At 40.9% G+C, this 22,153-nt stretch overlaps 1 pseudogene; it reads left to right on the top strand.

The window, feature by feature from the left end:
* Positions 1–20,641: 20,641 nt before the first annotated feature.
* LOC131466232 (T cell receptor alpha variable 3-like) lies at positions 20,642–21,417 on the top strand (annotated as a pseudogene).
* Positions 21,418–22,153: the final 736 nt, after the last annotated feature.

Genomic DNA, 22,153 nt, shown 5'->3' with positions numbered 1-22,153 from the left:
TCAGACTTTTTTAAAACTATTGTGAACGCTGTCGAAACAGATTTGCAACAAATAATAAATAGCTCCCTTCAATCTAGCACATTTCCTAAACCCCTAAAAGTAGCTGCCATTAAACCACTCCTAAAAGGAGGCTGTACAGGTGCAGACAAATAATTAATACACAAAGTGAAGTCGAATTATTGGCTAAAAAAAAGAACACTAAAGAACAAAAGGAGATCAGCACTAGTGATTGGCAAATGATACCGAGGCTTTGGAGCTTGTGTCGTTCTTCCTGAAGCCGGGTGATTCGAAGTGCTGTGTCGGAGCTTGTATCAAAACACCAGCGCCACGTGACCGAAGCACTTAGTGCTTCATTGCTTCAGTGCGTTTCATTGGCTCGTAGTGTTTCAATGCGCTGTGAGCCAATGACAGCTTGACAGGTTTGACAGATTTGAGTAGTTTGGCGCCATACAAGCTATAAACACGCATCATTACTCCTGAGATTTGGAGATTTGAAGAGTGATTGTTATGGTAAGTACAAGCAATAAGATCATTTTGATCTTATACCACCAAATAAGGTATAATGCAGTTCATGGACTACAATCTATGTTTCCATTATTGAATTTGATTTTTAATTTTTAAATGGGTCCCAAATGTACAATTACTTGTAGGTGCTGTGTTTGCTCTGCACACAAGAGTTGTCTTACAACAACACGTCATCTATGCTCAGACACTTGCTTGCCAGGCATGAACATGCCCAGCAAAGCAGTGACCCTGTCAACACTGGGATTACTGACTGTAAGCTAAATATATATGTATATATACTTTAGATATGCATGTGTGTGTTTATATACTGTACATGTTGTGTATCATGTTTATATAGCAAGCTTTCTCCCACACAGTGTCAAGAAAACAGAAGCCAGATGAGGCCCTGGTGGACATGACAGTTAAAGATGGCCAGCCTTTTTCTTTTGTTGAGGATGAAGGGTTCAGAAATGTCATCAAAATTCTTGACCCATCATACTCCATTCCAACTCACAAAACTGTCAAGGCAATGTTGGAAGCAAGGTACACCACAACCAAAGAGAAGGCCATGGTAGAAATTAAAAAAAAAAACTCAGTGAGAAGAAAATGGTGAAAACTAAAGCTGACCAAATGATGGAAACTGTGATGGAAACCATGAATGAAGGAATGGAAGCGATTCGCGCCGAGATGAGGGAGCTGTTCAAGGGAAGCGAAAAAGCGACGAGAGCTGAGTTGAGGGCGATGAGAGAGGAGTTCTTGACTGACTTCAAGGAGAAGCTGGAAGGGGTGACAGTGGAAGTCAAAAAGATCCAGGAGGAGAACGCAAAAAAAGACAAGCTGCTGCGGGAGCTGGGGTACAAAATTGAGGAGATGGACCAGCTGGGAAGACTAAATGAGGTGATTGTGACTGGCCTCAAGATTAAGCGTCAGAGCTATGCAAGGGCGGCTGCGCCATCGGACGATCGGTCGCTGCAACCTGATGAATCAGAAATTAAATCTGTGCAACAGCAGGTGGATGAGTTCCTGACAGGCAGAGAGATCAACGTGGACCAACAATGTGGAAGTATGTCACCTCTTACCACGAAGACAGGAGAATGGAACACGAGCTGTCGTGCTGAGATTCACCAACAGAAGGCATAAGACGGCACTGCTGAAGCAGGGCAGGAAGCTCAAAGGCTCAGACGTCTACATCAACGAGAATCTCACCAAAAAGAATGCTGACATCGCCAGAAAGGCACGTCAGCTGAAGAAAGGAGGCAAGATCCAACACACCTGGACGGCAAACTGCAGAATCTACATTAAAACAAATGGAGCTACACCAGAAGAAGTCAAAATAATGCAAATCAGGAGTGAGGGTGATCTGGAGGAATATAACAACTAAGGTATGGCTCACGAACACTCCATAACTACAGCACAGCAAAGGTCAAGGGTCACTACACAGACTAAAACGATGATGGAAATATTAGAGAGGATTGCTGAGCAAGAAAATGTGGAGCTGACTAAAAATCAACATGTGAACCACACCTTAACAGACCCAAATGAAATAATTGACCCGGATAACCATCTATACCTAAACGTGTCTGAGAAATGCCAGTACTACACTGAAGACCAATTCAACGAATGCATTGAGATGGATGGGAAATTGTCTTTCATTCACTTCAATAGCAGGAGTCTATACACCAACTTCGACCACATTAAGGAATACCTACAACACTTCAAAAATGCTTTCAACATCATTGCGGTGTCGGAAACGTGGATTAATGAGGATAAAGGCGCAGATTTCTACCTGGATGGATACAAATTGGTCAACGTTAACAGAAGACATAAAGGTGGGGGAGGAGTGGCCCTGTTCATTGACAATAACATTGAGTATGAGATTGTACACAATATGTCTGAAGCTGTTGAACATGTAATGGAATGTGTGACAATTGAAATCTGTGTGACGAAAGGCAGAAATATAGTGTTAAGGTGTGTTTATAGAGCACCAGACTCTAGGATAGAGGATTTCAATGAATGTGTGGGAAGGATGTTTTCAGGGACCAGCCAAAAGAGGGTTTTTATCTGTGGCGATGTGAACATTGACTTACTCAACCCGAAACGAAATACGATGATTGATGACTTCATTAATATGATGTATACGATGGGCCTACAACCCCTCATTACACGTCCAAGCAGGTTCACGACACACAGTGCGACCCTAATTGATAATATTTTCACAAATATTATAGGGACAGGCATAACAAGAGGACTACTGATAAATGACATAAGCGACCCCCTGCCAATCTTTGCTATCTATGACTGGAAGCACACTGTTACACAGACACCGAATAGAAATATATACAGAAGGGTCATGACTGAAAAAGGGATGCTTACACTGAAAAACGAACTAATGAGGCAGGACTGGAACGAGGTCTACAAAGAAACAGATGTAAATGATGCTTATGATTCCTTTTTGCAAATATTTAACACGCTGTATAATAGACACTGTCCTGTAATGAAAAGACACACAAATCAGAAAAAGGAGGGGAAACCATGGTTAACAAAAACGTTGATAAATGCCTGCAAGAAGAAAAACACCCTGTACAGACAGTACATGAGATTAAGGACAGAACATTCAGAAACGAGATACAAACAATATAGGAACAAACTAAATAGCATCCTAAATGACTGCAAAAAAGAATACTACAGTAATCTGCTGGCAGAAAACATGAGCTATACTAAAAAACTATGGGACATTCTAAATGATGTGATCAAAAGCAAAAACACCAAACCTAGCTATCCTCTCTACTTCAAGGACAAAAACACTAAGGAAGATAACAAAGAAATCATAGCAGAAAGATTTAATGAATTTTTCGTCAATGTGGGGCCGAATTTGGCAAAGAACATTCCTGACTCACTCCTTCACTGGGACCACTTTGATAAGGACAGAGACAGAAACCTAAGCACAATGTTTCTCACCCCAGTGAAGGACAGAGAGATTACACACCTGGTCAACAAATGTGTAGCAAAAACATCCACGGATGTTGATGACCTCGACATGAAGCTAATTAAGAAAGTAATAGTTGAAATCGTTTCACCCTTAACACACATCTGCAACCTGTCATTTCAAACTGGGACATTTCCCACCAAAATGAAAGTGGCGAAAGTAGTGCCATTGTTTAAGAAAGGTGACATACATGAATTTACTAATTACAGACCAGTCTCAATACTACCACAATTGTCAAAAATTTTGGAGAAACTATTTAACGAAAGGCTAGACAACTTCATTAACAAACACAATCTGCTATATGATAGCCAATATGGATTCAGAAGAAACCACTCGACGGCTCTAGCTTTACCTGAGTCTGTGGAAACCATTACTGACGCCATTGATCAAAAATTACATTCAATAGGAATATTCATAGACCTGAAAAAGGCATTTGACACCATCAACCATGATATTTTGATAGCTAAACTGGAGAGATACGGTATAAGAGGCATAGCACTGGAATGGGTCAAGAGTTATCTTCACAACAGATCTCAATATGTTAAGATGGGAGATTGCACATCGACTTGCTTGGACATAATTTGTGGGGTTCCACAAGGATCAGTGCTGGGCCCTTAACTGTTTATACTATACATTAATGACATATGCAAGGTATCCAATATTCTGAAATTAACATTATTTGCAGATGATACTAATATTTTCTGTTCGGGGGAAGACCTAAACCAATTAGTGGAAACAGTCAATAATGAAATGGCCAAGCTACATGTGTGGTTTAATATAAATAAACTATCTCTAAATTTAGAGAAAACTAAATATATGCTGTATGGGAAAAAAGGCTGTAAGACTAGTATTAACATACAAGTTAATGGAGTGGACATTGAAAGGGTTAATGAGTACAAAGTGCTGGGAGTGATTATTGATGACATGTTAAGTTGGAAGCCACACACCAAACAGGAGTGTGTCCATACTTTGGAGGGCACAAAAACTATTAAACCAGAAGGCACTGTACTTGTTGTACTGCGCACTAGTCTCTCCACACCTGCAATACTGCGCAGAGGTCTGGGGACACACTTACAAAACCACTACTTATCCCCTGTTTATACTCCAAAAAAGAGCCTTGAGAATCCTACATCATGCCAGTTACAGAGAACATACAAATCAACTATTTACCAAATCAAAAATACTCAAATTCTATGACTTAATAAAATACCGCACAGTACAGATGATTTATAGGGCTGCCAACAAAAACCTCCCTCACAATCTACAGACATTATTCCTGAACAGAGGGGAGGGACACAATCTAAGAGGGAACCTGAGGTTTAGGCAGAGAAGGGTAAGAACTACATTAAAATCCTTTACTGTATCGGTCACGGGGGTCAGGGAGTGGAACAATCTGGATGAGGAGATGAAAAAATCAGCAAAACTGAGTGTATTTAAAAAGAAGTATGTAGAGATGACTATTAATCGATACAGAATGACACAGAAAGAAAGTATGACAAAGGTCAGGGACAGAAATCTGTAGACACTGGGGGAAACGGTGCAATGGCGCGATGGAACATCATGGACACATGTACGTACATACATACATGGAGTCTGAGTTGACTGTCTAGAGCTAGACTATATCTCTGAGTGCTACCGGATGCTGAAACATGTTTTCTTTGTCAAAATGTCATAAAAAAAAAAAAAAAAAAAAGGAAATGAAATGTATGATGATAATGGGGGCGGGACTAGTTAAGCTTTGCTTCTCCTGCTTTCCCTTTCGGTTATGTATATTGTGTGAACTGCAATGTTATGTGATGAGTGATCTAAATGTCATGACCGAAATAAATAAATAAATAAATAAATAAGCAGAGTTCAGCTGTTAGCTTGACTGCAGACATGTGGACATGCCTACCTTGGTGTCGATTGCCATTATGTGTCAGAAAGCCAAGATCTAGCTACTGTGCTTTTAGGTGTGCAGTATTTTCCCCTGACCCACTCAGCAGCTAATATTGCAGACGCCACTGCAAATTTGATGGCTGAGTGGGGAATCACTGAAAAGGTCTGTGGGATGGTTACTGATGGGGCTCACAATATTGTGGCAAGTGTGAATCACTTAAACATTAGACACATGTATTGTTTTGCCCACATGCTTAATCTAATTGTTAAAAAAATCACTCTGTCAGACATCTGATCTGGACAACAGGGCACGCAAAATAGTTGGACACTTCAAGTCCAGCTCAAAAGCTAAAGAGAAGTTGTCTTCCATTCAAGTCAGTATGGGCATGGCACAAAAAAAGCTTGTTCAACAGGTGGAAACTAGATCGAACAGCACTTATGCCATGCTCCATAGGCTTTATGAGCAGTGAGAGCCATAAGGGGCAGCCCTGTCATCCGTTAGCACTGACATAGTGCCATTCACTGCTGATGAATATGTAGCAGTCAACCAATGCCTGACAGTTTTAAGGCCATTCTATCAGGCAACTGTTGAGCACTCTGAGGAAAAGAGACACAATGACACAATGGTATGCAACCGACAGTAAGGCGAACTGATCACTGGTTCACAGCCGCCAGGAAGTGAGGGCACACAAGCTATTTATACTGCAGTTGGGGTTGATTGAAGAATCTTTTACATTACATTATATGTCATTTAGCAGACGCTTTTATCCAAAGCGACTTACAATGGAATTGAATACAATCAGTCAGGGGTGGACAAAACCAGGCTCAGAGATGTGCAGTCATCTGCCTCGACCGGTTGGGGTGAAAGGAAAATGGGGGACAGCGGAGAGGTGGGGGATATATTTATATACACAGCAGCAGAGAGTGTTGATAAAAATGACACTGATATCGACTTTAAATATAGCATAATAATAATGGTGATGATATGTATGCTAGTAATAGCTTTGAAAACTGGATCTGGATCCTGTAACCTGCAAGATGAGGATACAGGGAGAGAGAGAGGAAAGGAAGGACAGACACAAACTAGGGAGAGAAAGAGACAAGGTTAATGACATATAAAAAGTCATATTCATACCGTGAGTGTGAGAGAGTGAATGTGCGTGTGCCACAGGAAAATCCCCCAGCAGTCTAGGTCTATAGCAGCATAACTAAGAGATGGTCCAGGTTTCCCTGAACCAGCTCTTACTATAAGCTTTATCAAAAAGGAAAGTTTAAAGGCCACATAGACCGGAAGCTCCAATTAACGCTGCGTTTGTGTGTGTGTATCTGCGTCATTACCTCGTTTATGAAACCCTAGTCCGGGCACATCCGATTGCGTACATTCAACCGCAGAAGAAGAAGAACTACTCTCGTTGTAGCTGCTGAGATGCAGAGCATCCACCGTGCCAGAGGGGGAGTTGTGTATCTGAGAGCTGGCCAACCAATTACGTCACTTCCAGGTACCTGGCCAATCACAGGACAGTAGGAAAGCTCTCGTTGGCTGGCCAATCACAACACAGTCCACGTTCTGGGGGTGTGGTTTTGGTCTGAAACAGCGCGGCTGACGAGAGCGTCAGTGAGGAGATATTTTGATCAGCTCGTTTGCAGCGATTAGGAGGATTTTAACCATGAAAACAAGTTAATATATGTAAGAAGACCTCCAAAACTAACATATATGTCTGATACAAGCATTCTATGTCGCCTTTAAAGTAACTTTAAATACAGAGAGAGGCTCCGCCTTCCGAACTGTCAGTGGAAGCTGGCTCCACAGGAGAGGAGGGGCTTGGTAACTGAAGGCTCTGCCTCCCATTCTGCTCTTACAGACTCTGGGAACCACAAGGAAACCTGTATTTTTGGACCTAAGTGGTCTGTTAGGGTGATAAGGTAAGACTAGGTCTTTCAGGTATGAAGGGGCCTGATCATGAAGTGCTTTGTACGTGAGGAGGAGGATTTTAAATTGAATTCTAAACTGTATGGGAAACACTGGAGTTATATGGGCCGTTTCTCAATATCCATACTTGTGCGTACTTGCGTATTCCCATACTACGTGAAAACGTCATCAGTCTCAGTCCAAGTGCTGTTCCAATTCTCAAGTAAGCGAACAGCGAGGACGGTTTTCAAACCCGGAAGTATGCATCGGAGGTGACTTTAGTGTACTTGGGATGGCCATGTATCCCAGAATACATTTCGGCGGAGCATAGCAGCAGATAATAGAAATATAAATCTGAAATAAATATTTTGCTGTGTCCCGGAACAAAGTTTTAACATCATTTGAGGCGAGAAATTAGTAATTTAGAATTTAAACATGTGGTTTGTGTATTAAGATCTGACATATTTATAGTTTGGCAGCGACGTTTGTCGGAGGTGTAGGGGAGGAAATATCTACCACTAAGTAACAATCACTCCCCGAGAAGTATTCTGTCTTTCCGGCGTTAGGAAGAGGTTTTCCAAAGTAAAGTAAAGTATAGTAAATATTTATTCAATCTGACTCCATTTAAACAACAATTAACTTTACTTTTAAATATTGTGGGAATTAAAGTTAACCAATCATTTAAAATATAAACCCTTTAAGAATTCAATCCTATTGTCAAGAAATCTGACACTGGTCTAGTTCAGGGATGGTTTATATTACAAAAACCATCAGAGACCTTTTTCCAAATAGAAGATTAGCCCTAATGCCTAGGTTGAAGTATTCAGAGGTCAGAAATGTAACTCAACAGTTTACAGGACATGGTACTCAATCTTTTCTATTCAACTCAGAGGTGAAGGGTATAGCCCTTGTTGAACATGGAAGAATAGCCGAGACACCTGGGTTGAAGTATTCAGAGGTCAGAAATGTAACACAACAGTTTACAGGACATGAAAACAACCATGGTCTCTGGCCGTTTCTCAATACTCAAGTAAGCAAGTATGTACTTGCTTACTTGGGAAGTATATACTTGAGAAGTACGCTGGGAGTATATACATCCCAAGTACGGGAGTACACAAGTATGTGGTTGTTTCTCAATACTCAAGTATGCAAGTATGTATGTATTGTTCTGCTGTTTGAATGGTGGCTGGCGCAAAGTGCTGCAGCCTCATTACCGCCACCTACGGTGTTGATAAATGAACATATGAAATACTTTTAATAAATGCATATATATGTTGTTATTATTTTTACATTTTAAATATTTAACTTCATTTATTAATTTATTTCTATTAAAATATACAATACAAATAATACAATGTGGAAAATAGATATGTTACAGCATTGTAGAGTAGTATATATGTATATATATATATATATATATACATATATAAATGTATGACGTGTACAAATATATACTACTCTACATACTATACTATACATATCTAATATTTACATATTATATTTAAATACAGATACAATGACCGTGCGACTTTAATGGAAATCTAACATTCAAAGTTAAAATAAATAAAACATTAACAATATACAAACTTTCAAACTGTCATGTCAAAACGTTTCCATTAATAACAAAATAACACGTCAACAACAAATCTATGGATCACACCGAGCATCTAATGACAGCGACGTCTGAGCCAGCGGATCATTTCATCAGGACAGGCCGAGGTAACGCCGAAATGTATTCTGGGATACATGGCCATCGCAAGTACGCTTAAGTCACCTCCGATGCATACTTGGTAAAAATGGGCGGAGCGAGAACACTTCCGGGTTTGAGAACCATCCTAGCTGTTCGCTTACTTGAGAATTGGAACAGAACTTGGACTGAGGCTGATGACGTTTTCACGTACGGGAGTACGCAAGTACGCACAAGTACGCACAAGTATGGATATTGAGAAACGGCCTCTGTTTCTAGTTCCTGTCAGGACTCGTGCTGCAGCATTTTGAATTAACTGAAGGGTTCTAACAGACTTCTTGGAACATCCTGATAATAAGGAGTTACAGTAATCTAATCTAGATGTAACAAAAGCATGAACTAGTTTTTCAGCGTCCTTTGAGTACAGAATGTTTCTAATTTTCATAATGTTTTGCAGGTGGAAGAAGGCTGTTCTGGAAATAGTTTTTAATCAGTTTTATGTGTGAATCAAATGACATTTCCTGGTCAAAAATAACTGTTTTCCACTGTGAGGAACTAAGGTTCCTCACAGTGGAACTGGAAGCCATGGTGAATGTGATCAGAAAGTTTTTCTCTGAGGTGTTTAGGGTCAGGCATAAAAGTTTAAAAGTAGAAAGTTACAGGTCATCCAGGACTTAATGTCTCGGAGACATTCCTGGAGATGAACAGCCTGATTTATTTCATCCCGCCTCATTGATAAATATAGCTGTGTGTCATCTGCATAACAATGAAAGTGGATGTTGTGCTTCCTTAACTTTTGTTTGTAGTGAGGTTTTATCATTAACAAGAACAAACTGGAATCTATCAGATAAGTATGATTTAAACCAGCAGAGGGCAGCACCTGTGATCCCAAGAGTCTGCTCCAATCTCTTCAGTAGAATATTATGATCAATGGTGTCAAATGCAGCACTAAGATCTAACAGGACAAGTAAAGAGACTAGACCATTATCTGAAGTCAAGAGAAGGTCGTTACTAACTTTAACTAGTGCTGTTTCTGTGGTAAAAGTAAAACACTTAACCCAAAATTATCTTTCTGGGTTCAAATACCATGATCATTTGCAAAGTAGGAAGGATCTCTTACCCTTACTTTTGTGGACATTTTCTAAAAGCTTAACGCTCTAATTAAACCCTTAACCAACATTTAACCTTTCAGATCATTTAGATTTATTCTTTGGCTTAATCTGGGATGTTTTACAGTGTGGGCAAGTATGAATGAACAAAACACTTGAATGACCGCGCAGTCTTTCAAAACTTTTATTGCTGACATGGGATTGAAACAGTGTCAGTGCTTCAGTTGTGCTCTTGGGAGGTTGTTATGGCTTCAGTTGTCCACCAGATGTCACCGTCACTGAAGCGTTGAAGCTTTTTCGACACAATTGTTAGGAAAGCCTCAGTGCTTCATAAGGCTTCACTTACCCACCACTAATCAGCAACCATAAGCTTACAAAAATACAACAGACAAAAACAAACATACAATCTTCTGCAACTGGAAACAAATGAAAGAGGGTGACCAACTATTTTAGGTAACTCTATATCAAACAAAATTCTTAATAGATTCTACACTAACTGGAACCACTTAGACAGGCAATACACCCTCTAAATACTCCTAGACACACAATGGTATGTGTGGCATGGGTCGTCACATATGCAACCGACAGTAAGGCGAACTGATCACTGGTTCACAGCCGCCAGGAAGTGAGGGCACACATGCTATTTATACTGCAGCTGGGGTTGATTGAAGAGTCTTTTACATTACATTGCATGTCATTTAGCAGACGCTTTTATCCAAAGCGACTTACAATGGAATTGAATACAATCAGTCAGGGGTGGAGTCGAACTTGCGACCATCGTGAGCCACTGAGTCTTGATTGGTAGACTCGGTCGAATCACAGCCACACCAATCACAGACACCAGTGAACAGGAAGCAGGAAGTAGACAGCCTCTGCTCTAGAAGGACCAATCCTCAACAGGGAATCACACAGCTGGATTTGCATGCCTGGTAGAATCACTCATTGAAACAATACAATGGTCGTTTCTCAATACTCAAGTAAGCAAGTATGTTCTTGCTTACTTGGGAAGTATATACTTGAGAAGTAAGCTGGGATTATATACTTGTCAAGTACGGGAGTACACAAGTATGTGGCTGTTTCTCAATACTCAAGTAAGCAAGTATGTATGTATTGTTCTACTGTTTGAATGGTGGCTGGCGCCAAGTGCTGCAGCCTCATTACCGCCACCTACAGTGTTGATAAATGAACATAATATGAAATACTTTTAATAAATGCATAAATATTGTTATTATTTTCACATTTTAAATACTTAACTTCATTTATTAATTTACTTATATTAAAATATACAATACAAATAATGCAATGTGGAAAATAGATATATTGCAACATTGTAGAGTAGTACATATATATATATATATACACTCTATAAATATATAATGTGTACAAATATATACTACTCTACATATTTAATATTTACATATTATATTTAAATACAGATACAATGACCATGCCACTTTAATATAAATCTAAAATTCAAAGTTAAAATAAATAAAACATTAATGTACAAAAGATCATACATCTTTGTGTGCTTCCCTAATCACCGCACATGGGATTTCCCACCCTGCTGAGGTCCTATCCAAAAACAGACCAAAGACCACTGGTGTCCCACAAGGATCCATACTGGGCCCACTTTGATTTAGTTTATACTTTATTGATTTGACAGCTGTGTCCTGATGTTTAGATGCACATGTTTGCTGATGACTCTGTGTTTTATGTCGAAAATGTCCAAAAACACAATTATTCCAAAAACAGACTAAAGACGGTCCACCTTCAGCTTGAACTAAATGCTGCAGTCAGTGTGAAGCAGGAGGAAGTGTAACAGAGAGAAGAGAAAATACACATCAAAGAGGAGACGCAGAGATTCAGGGAGGAGCTGAGTTGTTACTGAACTATAGAGGAGAGAGGAGCTTCCATATTCAGCAGAGTTCAAGATACAAACCATTAACATGACCTTTATTCAACATGCTGTCACTGCATCACTCTGTATTTTCTCTGCTGCTTCTTAACACTCTAACAGGTTTGTTACATTATAAGACACAAAACGTTTTCATTCCAATAACATGTGAATGTGAATTGTCTTTGACATCATTATTTTCTCCTTCAGGCATCAACTGTGAAGAACTGACTCCAGTCAAGACTGAAGAGTTCACTTCAGAACACACGTCTGTCTCTCTGTCCTACAACTTTTTCAGAGAAGCAGCATTTAATGATTATTTCCTCTGGTATCGACAACATCCAGGAAAACCACCAGGGGGCTATTCCATCAAGCAGGCTAAAGGCAAAGCCAAGCTTAAATGGCCAAGTCTGGCTAATATGAGTGAGAGTTCGGTTCAATCAAAGAGGGTGAGATTAGCCCCAACTCAGTAACCATGGAAACTATGACTCTGGCTAAGCCTCAACCATGGCTAAGCCATAACTGTGGCTCAGGTTTCCGTTCCACCAAGGTGGCTAATGTGAATGCCAGCCATGTAACCATGGTAACTTATGCTGCCGGGCAAACCTGGTCTGTAGCAGGCTAAAAGTGAAGCTTAGCACCATCTATGATCAAAGAATGTCCAATAGACAGAAACAGAGACACACAACTGTCATGGAATGATAAAATAATATGTAAAACATAAAATATATAATAGAATGTATTAAAGAAATTATTTATACTAATAATTATATATTATATATAAGTACATTAAAGAACATTATCACCAAAATAAAATATAATAAAAAATAAGACAAAAATAAATACAAAATTAAACTAATTAGCAAAAAAATATAATAAAAGGAAATTTAATTATTCATTTGATGTAACAAGGGTTAGGGCCTCCGACTGATAGGAGATAGATGATTGATTTGCTGTCACCTGCATTCACTTACTGTAATAGGGGTCCTCGTCTCCATTGAATTGCTTGATTTGCTGAATGATTCTAGATAAATAATAACTTTTTTACAATCAATAGATCTGTCATGATTATTTCCTATAGAATGATAACCAACATTGTATTTCTTCATGTAATAATCTACCATCAATTGTATGATAAATGTGATGAGTCATGTAAAATACTTTGATTAAATGTAGCCTATTATTATCAAAAATGTAGGCAAGGCTACTTTATATAGCACATTTTAGCACAAGGTAATTCAAAGTGCTTTACATAAAATAAAATAAAAATACAACATATAGCATCTGGGACAAAATACATTAGTCGCACAAATACAGCATGTAAAAATGACAGGCTTAAATGAAAATGATATCAATTCTATACAATTGGCCAAGCAGGAAATAAATGAAAGCTATCCCATCGATTTGCATAACAATCAGTTGATAAATGTGATGAATATCACTTTCTAACATTACTACTAGGGCTGCCAAATGATAAAATATGGAGAATTTCACATAAATTGCAGTGAAACAATAATGCTATTTTAATTATGTTCATATGAATGTTACTTATTAGGGCTGTCTTTTTGTTCTTTGGGGATTTTTCTTTTCATTTTAGGGATTTGGTTGCATTAATAGGTCCACATAATTGATTAGTTTAAAACAAAAACCATCAAGAAATCAATTGGTAGATTATTGTCTACATATATTTTGTCCCTTTGATGGAGGATTTATATAACATGATGATGCTGAAATACTTCATTTTCTTTGTCACTTACGCATTCAGCCTGTCGGCAATATTCTGCCACACCACATCCCTCGCTTTATTGATTGCCGCGGTATTGCCCTTCTTTCGGATTATGTGGCTGTAATCCTCATATACCTCCATGAGGGGGGGGTTGCTCCGCTGCAGAGAACATCTCTGCACGTTCTTTTCCCTTGCTTTTCGGCATTTTTCACAGTTTCCATGCTCGACTAGAATGGGCTTTTTATTTTCCCTGTGGGCGTGCACAAGTTGAGGCTTAACAGTTGAGGCTTGACTAAGCGTCAAGTGGAGCCAGCTGATTTCACTTGATGGAGCTAGATTGGGAGATGGAGCTTAGTCAAGCTTCAAGCTTACACCTAAGTCTGGCAATTCTTAGCTACGTTGATGGAATACCCCCCAGAGTTCCTCATGTCTCACTCAGGAACAGGAAAAACACTCGGTGGTCCAGTCTCTGGACTGTCTGTTACAGTGAGTGATGACCAGAGAAAAATAAATCTGCAGATCAACTCAGCTGCAGTGACAGACTCTGTTGTTTACTACTGTGCTGTGAGGCCCACAGTGACAGGAAACACCACAACTCTGTACAAAAACACTAACAAGCGTGGTTTCTTGCAAGAACCTCATCACACTGCTCAATTCACCTGCATCGTTGTTCTGCTGCAACGGCTCGACTGCAGGTACGGAGCTTGGTGCCTGGTCAGTGCGTGTTTTAGGTTTGACCACTGGTTCATTAGCTGAGGGTACTGGCCCTCGACGTTGTCCTGCTGGTACGGCTGTGACATGGCAGCGGCAACAGACTGTTGCTGTGGTGCGTCGTAATCTGCGTAAATCTTAAATCGTGCTGCCATAGCTGTCAACTCTGTGTCAATCTCCAATTGTTCTTTATCAGCCTTTATCTGGGCTTCTTGCAGCTCTTCTTCTGCGCTCAACTGGGCCTCTCGTAGATTTTGGTCCGCTCTTATCTGGGCTTCCTTTAGTGCAAGTACCCGCTTTTCCTTTAGAGCTGCTGCCTTTGCAATAGGGGCTGCTCTGTCGGCCTCCTCTTTCTTCTGTATTAAAGCGGTGGAGGTGCGAGAACTTGGTCGGCTGCTGTGACTGGAAACTCCTGGATTTTCATCTAGTTGACACATTTGACACACTGCCCATAGGAGTTACGTCCTTTACACTTGTCATTATCAAGTCTTCGCGGAGTTCTACTCCATCAACCCAGGCCTCCACTCTTGCCATGAATTCTCGGCAGCAGGATGCTTAAGGCTTGAACCAGGATGTCTGGTCTACCTCAAACTCGTCTGCGCCCATGAAGTGGTTTACAACCTGATTTAGCTCAATTAATTCTTCATGGAGTTTTCTATAACTCTTCATCTCATCTTGCTTAACACGGATGACATTGTTGTCATCATCCATAAGACGTTCTATCTGGTTTGCCTTTGTAGTTAGCTGTCTTAGCTTTGATCTTCTTGCAGTGATATATTGCTGCAAGCGTTCTTTAGGGCCCTTTCCTGTTAGTGCTGACTTAAGCAGTCATTTTTGAACCTCCTGGAGAAGGGGCAGATATTCACGTATACATGGCTTCCAGAATAGATCAGCCAGGTACTGTACCTGCTTCCGTCTTCTGCGTTAATACCAGTTGTCTTTCTTAAACAATCCTGGCGGCAGCAGTGATTCGGGGTCAAAGCTTCAAGGTCGTTTGGGTCGTCAGACAAAGTTGTTATTGGCCTGTCGTTCATTATTGCCTCGATTTCACACATGAGCGTGAGCAGAGATTCATTCAGTCTGCTCTCATAATAGGGCTTTGAGAAGTTTTCTCACAGTCCGGATCTGCCTTTCCTTGACACCACCAAAGTGCAAGCCTGCTGGAGGATTAAAGATCCACTCCACTTCCTTTTGACACAGTGCGCCTTGTATCTTGTCCTGATTCCACTGCTGAATGGCATCACGGAGCTCTCGTTCTGCAGCAACAAAATTGGTCCCATTGTCTGATCGAATTGTTGACACCTGACCTCTCCTGCACATAAACCTCCTGATTGCGTTCAGACATGAATCAGTGTCCAGTGTATGAGCGATTTCAATGTCCACGGCTCTCGTTGTCAGGCATGTGAAAAGTACTCCGTATCTCTTCACAGTTGAGCGTCCTCTTTTTACCAAAAAAGGTCCAAAGTAGTCTGTACCAACAGGCGTGAATGGTGGTTTATCTGGCTGAAGTCTGTCTTTCGGCAAGTCGGCCATTTTTTGTTCCCCTCCTCTGGCCCTGATTTTTCTGCAGGTGACACATTTTGACAGAAACTTCCTTATGGTGGAACTAGTTCATCTGCCCTCTGTAAGTCCTCAACAATTTGAACCTTTTTCCCTGTTGTTACTTTACGGGCTTGGGCTTTCTTTATGGCCTGTCGTGGTTCTACATCAGTTTGGGAGTAGCTGTCCTTTGTCGGTAATTCTCTTCTTGCTTTCATTTGTAGAAGCATTTCCTTGAGCTTGACCATCCATGCCACGGCTTTCTTTAGCTTGTACCAGCTAGAATAGTATTGAATGAGCTTGTTCACAGAGTCCATACTTTCGGTTACATGGGTGAGGTTAGTGGTAACTGACTTCCTCACCTCCATGTCATCATCTTTGATTTCCAGCGACTGTGGTTTCTCTGGCCATTGTTACGGCCGCTGCTAGCTGGCTAGTGTATATTCATTGTATTGTTTCCATGAGTGATTCTACCAGGCATGCAAATCCAGCTGTATGATTCTCTGTTGAGGATTGGTCTTTCTGGAGCAGAGGCCGTCTACCTCCTGCTTCCTGTTCACTGGCGTCTGTGTTTGGTGTGGCTGTGATTCGACCAAGTCTACCAATCAAGACTCTTCAATCAACCCCAGCTGCAGTATAAATAGCTTGTGTGCCCTCAGTTCCAGGCGGCTGTGAACCAGTGATCAGTTTGCCTCACTGTTGGTTGCATACTACTGTGTGTTGTATCCTATCTCACTTGTGTCTGCAAATTGGTGGAGCTGGGCTGTTGCAGGCTGACAGCTGTTTTAAGTCATTTAGCCATGCAGACCACTTGCGGGCATACAGTTCCGGGACGGGCTTGTCCCAAGTAGGCCTCTCTTCATCAGCTGCTGCAGCAGTGCTTTGGCAAGTACCGTGAATGGAGACAGGAATCCCAGAGGGTCATAGAAGGAGCTCACAGCAGATAAGATTCCTCTTCTGGTGACTAGTTTAGTTCAGGGTTAGGCCGGGTGGTTGATGCAAGATTTGACACTTGTTACAATGTAATGTATTAACAGTTGAAGTAGTTAACTGTTGACCTTAAGCCTTTGATTAAATTAGCAAGGAAAGGAACATGGCTTTGTGGCCTTTCTTATGTTATTTTGTTCTTTAGATAAAAGCTACCATGGACACTTTGATACCTTTGATGGCTATGATAGATAAAGGAATTGCAAGATATGTACTGAAAATTATCTAGCAGTTGGATGGAGTTGTGTCCGTTTAAAAGCAGTACGTTTTGGTGTAACAAGGTTTTTTGATCGTCAGGTCACTACGTGACATTAAGGTTGCGTTGTCTTACTGTTGGAATCTTTAGATTGTCATTAACAAACTGAACATCAAGGGAATATTTCTATGTGTTGTTGATCCTCGAGTAGCTTGGATACATGTGGATAGAAATGTAACTTGGATGTACGGCAAGTGGAAATAAATGTGCAAACCTTTCACACCATTCTCTTCGTCTTCATGATTGATGAATTACAACAGTACCTATGAGTCAAGCCAATTGAAACCTACTTACAGCTAACGACTATTCAGTGGCTTTGGAATTAAGTGTACGTTCCCCACTACAGGAAAGATTTAACAATTTTTAATCCTACAAAATTAACTAACAAAGCAAAGCACACGTCATTCAATAAGCTGGAGTCTGGTCACACAGCAGAGTCCAGATCCAGATTTCCAGATACACGCAGGCCACACACTCAGCCACCTGCTGAGTGTCTGCTCAGGAGCCAAAAGAGAATGAGGCAGTTCTTTTCCACCTTTTTTATACTCAACTAATTGGACTGAAAAGTGATAAGGGCTGAGCACAGGTGAGGTAGGAAGGCACCTGCTCAGAGGGAGAAGAAAAGGGGGGGACAACAGAGATAGTGGCACATGGGAACGACAGTATGGCTTCCACCTTAGCCTCTACTGGACGAACCTGCCCATGTCCCACCTGTTTACCAAGATATGTTAAATTCACATTTAGCAAGGTTCAGGGTTAACGACGCAGCAGCTAATCACCTGAACACTCCTGTCACACTGGAAATGTGATCATCTCAGTTTGTTGAATAAACCACCACATCATCAAAAATAAACATTGCAGTTTGGCACATCACGTAGGACCAAATGCATTAAGTGCTGGAAAGTGGCCGGAGCATTTCTCACACCAAATGGCATCACTGTTGTTGGGGCCGAGATGTCTACTGTAATCCACTATTCTATTGTTCTCCATGGGTAAGGCCTACATGCAGTTTCAAAAGCCTGATTTGAGTTTTCAACAAAGTCTCAGTCCACCATTTGGGACATTCTTGGTTTTACGACTGGTCAGCATTCCATAGGGTCAGTGAATCTCATTGGCCGTTCTCTGTTTTATGGCCTTGCCCCTGAAAAAACTAAAAAACCAGAAGACAGACGTTTCCTATTTTTGCTCTTCTTGTTTTGTTCTTCTTGCTCTTCCTTGTTTCTCTCTTTGGTGCTCCTCTCCTTCGGGGGCCGCCCAAACTTGATTTGCGTCTAACCACGCATCCTTCCAGAACTGAAATGGAGACATCATCCGTCCCTCGATTTTCGCACCTGGGCCGACATCTCTCTCCGAACCTGACGCACAAACTGCTGCCCTACGGCGACGCATAGAATCATCAGCTGTCCGCTGTGATCCACACCACGGCCTGTCCACACTCCGCGACTCCAACGAACTGGACCGGACCCGACGGACGGCAAAACGTGTTATCAGCTCACAGTAAGAGGCAAAGTGTTCTGGGCAGAGTTAGGTTAAGGTTCTGTGTTTTATAACTTGCCTTTGTGTTGAACGTGTTGGATTGCGCACCCACGCGTTAGTATTTGTTCTGCTGTTGTTAACTGTTTGTATTTGTTTACACGTTTATTAATTCCCTTCTCATGCCATGCGATCACGCAGTGAGATAGTTTTCTTTGATCGCCCTGTATGTTTAAATGTGCCGCTGAAAGTAGAGCTCACCGCTCACCCTGCAGTGACGTGTCTCCTCCCGCTGTGAGCGCGTAGACAGGTCACGTGGCGAGAGAATGTCGGCATAAACGTTAAGATTCACAGACTGGCCTGGCTTTGCCTGTGTCAAGTCTGTGTGGTTTAAACTGACATAAACTCTCACGTACACGATCCTTTTGTTTCATTCACTGAACACACTGTGCTTTGAAACACACCTTTGGTCTGCCGCTATTCAAGCGCGATTCTCACTCACTCTCTCTCTCTTTCTCACTCACTCACTCACTCTCTCTCTTTCATTCATGAATGAGAGTCTCCTCATAGGCGCCCTCTTGCGTCAAACACGTGTCTCTGCAGCCATGCTGTCACATGTTCGATCCAAGGTCTGCGACCTCGTGTTAATGTGTTTCTGGCGCCATCTTTGGTGGAAGCGTGCGTCTACAGTCACTGCTACTGCGCATGCCTTCTCCACTTTGGTGTTTGAAGTGGGAGTGGCTTTGCTCGGCCAACCGCGTCACTCCCCTGTCTTATCTTTGTCTCATGTTACACACACACACACACACACACACACATCACATCACACACATTGGTGTTTATGTTGTATATAGCCTGTGTTGTTGTAGCTTAGCAAGTGATATTTGTTGATTCAACCAATATATTTTCACTTTAATAATGTTCACTTTTAGTGAACATGATTGTTTAATTAATTTCGTTGTTTGATTTAATAAATTGATACTTTAATTAACCTGAAGGAATGCTCTATGTCTTTTGTACATGAATATTGTAAAAAATGGGGGTTGAGAGGGTCTGTGCTCGGATTCATACCTTCAATACTGTTTAATTGGGATATCTTTGATATAGTCAATTACAGTGATTATTTAAGACTGACTTTAAAGGCATAGATTGATTGTCTTTTCCCTGTTTTCAGGGTGGTGCCCCGTTCTAGAATTAATTAACATTTAATTAACTTTCCAAAATATTTAATTAAAATATTTTTTACTACTTTATTTTTAGCAATACAATTGTTGCCACTATAGTTGATCCCCAACATATTGTTGCCACGTGTGAGGATTTGACTCAACTTTTTATAAGAAATTAATTATTCCATAATTAATTAATTATTAATATTCTAAATTCATAACCGATCACGCTCCTAATCCCAACACTGTGTACTGTAGAAAATGATCAGGGGTAACAAATTCAGAAATACCAGAGGCTATAGATGTTTAGGGAACTTGCCAGTAGCCATTAAGCCGATCTATCTACCTATGCAGTCTTCGACACGGGGCAAAGGAAAAGAGTCAGGCACTGTCACAGAGGTAACTTTGTGAAAATCTATACAAAAATTGGGAGAGCCATCAGATTTAAGTGCTAACAAACATGGAGAACTCTAGGGACTGCAGCTACGCTTGGCTAACCTGTTTTTTAACAGATTCTCCTCCTGATTCTTCATGACCTCACACATACTCGGGACAACGGTACGCATGTTGTTTAATGGGGACACATAACAGTGTCTCCAAAAACAGACTAAAGATGGTCCACCTTCAGCTTGAACTAAATGCTGCAGTCAGTGTGAAGCAGGAGGAAGTGTCACAGAGAGAAGAGAAACTACAGATCTAAGAGGAGACGCAGAGATTCAGGGAGGAGCTGAGTTGTTACTGAACTATAGAGGAGAGAGGAGCTTCCATATTCAGCAGAGTTCAAGATACAAACCATTAACATGACCTTTATTCAACATGCTGTCACTGCATCACTCTGTATTTTCTCTGCTGCTTCTTAACACTCTAACAGGTTTGTTACATTATAAGACACAAAAAGTTTTCATTCCAATAACATGTGAATGTGAATTGTCTTTGACATCATTATTATCTCCTTCAGGCATCAACTGTGAAGAACTGACTCCAGTCAAGACTGAAGAGTTCACTTCAGAACACACGTCTGTCTCTCTGTCCTACAAATATCACACAACAATAGCTGTTGGTGATTATTTCTTCTGGTATCGACAACATCCAGAAAAACCACCAGAGTTCCTCACCTCACACTCTGCTTCAGGAAACATATTATTATCTCCAACACCTGGATTGAAGATCAAAGTGGAGCAAAACATAATCAGTATGATCATCTCCTCTGCTGCAGTGACAGACTCTGCTGTTTACTACTGTGCTGTGAGGCCCACAGTGACAGGAAACACCACAACTCTGTACAAAAACACTACATCCACTAGAGGGAGTCACACACTGTTACACCTCAGTGTTTTCTTTTTAACTTGAACCTGAACTTTAGAAGAAAGAATCTCTAAGAAATTGATCAGGTGGCCCCGCCCCCTGAAATGAGACGATTTGTGTCTCCACAGGAAGTAAAAGCTGAATCAGCTTGATGTTGAGGAGAAGGTGTGTGCAGCAGAGAGGCTGTTTAGAGGAAGAACATTGTTCATCTGTTTTCTGTTCGGCTTCAACATCTCCAAAGACATGATGTTTTACCTCTTTCTGTCTTTATCTCACTTCATAGGTGAGTTTGACAATAAATCACTGTCTCACTTCACCTGCTGCTTTAACATCATCTTCTTCTACATTTCAGAAATCACACAATCATCTTTGTCATGACGTCCTAAACAACCTAGTTATGTCCTCATGTTTCTAGCTGAGCTGTTTGTGTCCACTGAGGGACACTTGTGGACAATGTTGGTCTAAAGCTTCATTTTCTCCACTTTTTCCAGGACGAGCAGCTGGAGACAAAATCTCTTCTGTAAGACATGAAGTCAGTGGAAGAGAAGGAGAATCTGTTTCACTCAGATGTGAATATGAGACAACGTCGACTATGTTTATCTTTACTGGTACAAACGTCACTCTGACCTTCAGGCTCCTCAATTTATTCTCTGGAAAGGAGAAGGAAAAGCCAGTCAACTTAAAAATATTCCTGCAGGTCAATACACATCCAATACCACCACATCATCAACTCAACTGACCATCAGCACACTGACCCTGGCAGACTCAGCTCTCTACTACTGTGCTCTAGAAACACATTACACAAACCTGAGCACAGATATCTGACTGTTCTTCAAACACCAGGGAAGCGGGATTCAAACCACACCTTCATATCACTGGGTTCTGTAGTTACAGGTGCTCATGAAACTCAGTGGGCGGAGTCACGTGAGCAGCAAATCCACATGAAAATGCAGCGACTCAAAGGCAAAATGTAGGTAAATGGTCAATATGGAAATGAAACCACTCTACCGATGACCCAAATCA

Source organism: Solea solea, chromosome 1 (assembly GCF_958295425.1).
Source record: "Solea solea chromosome 1, fSolSol10.1, whole genome shotgun sequence".
In the NCBI taxonomy this organism is placed as follows: domain Eukaryota; kingdom Metazoa; phylum Chordata; class Actinopteri; order Pleuronectiformes; family Soleidae; genus Solea; species Solea solea.
The sequence above is the reverse complement of the archived record's forward strand: the minus strand, read 5'-3'. Positions and strand labels throughout refer to the sequence as shown.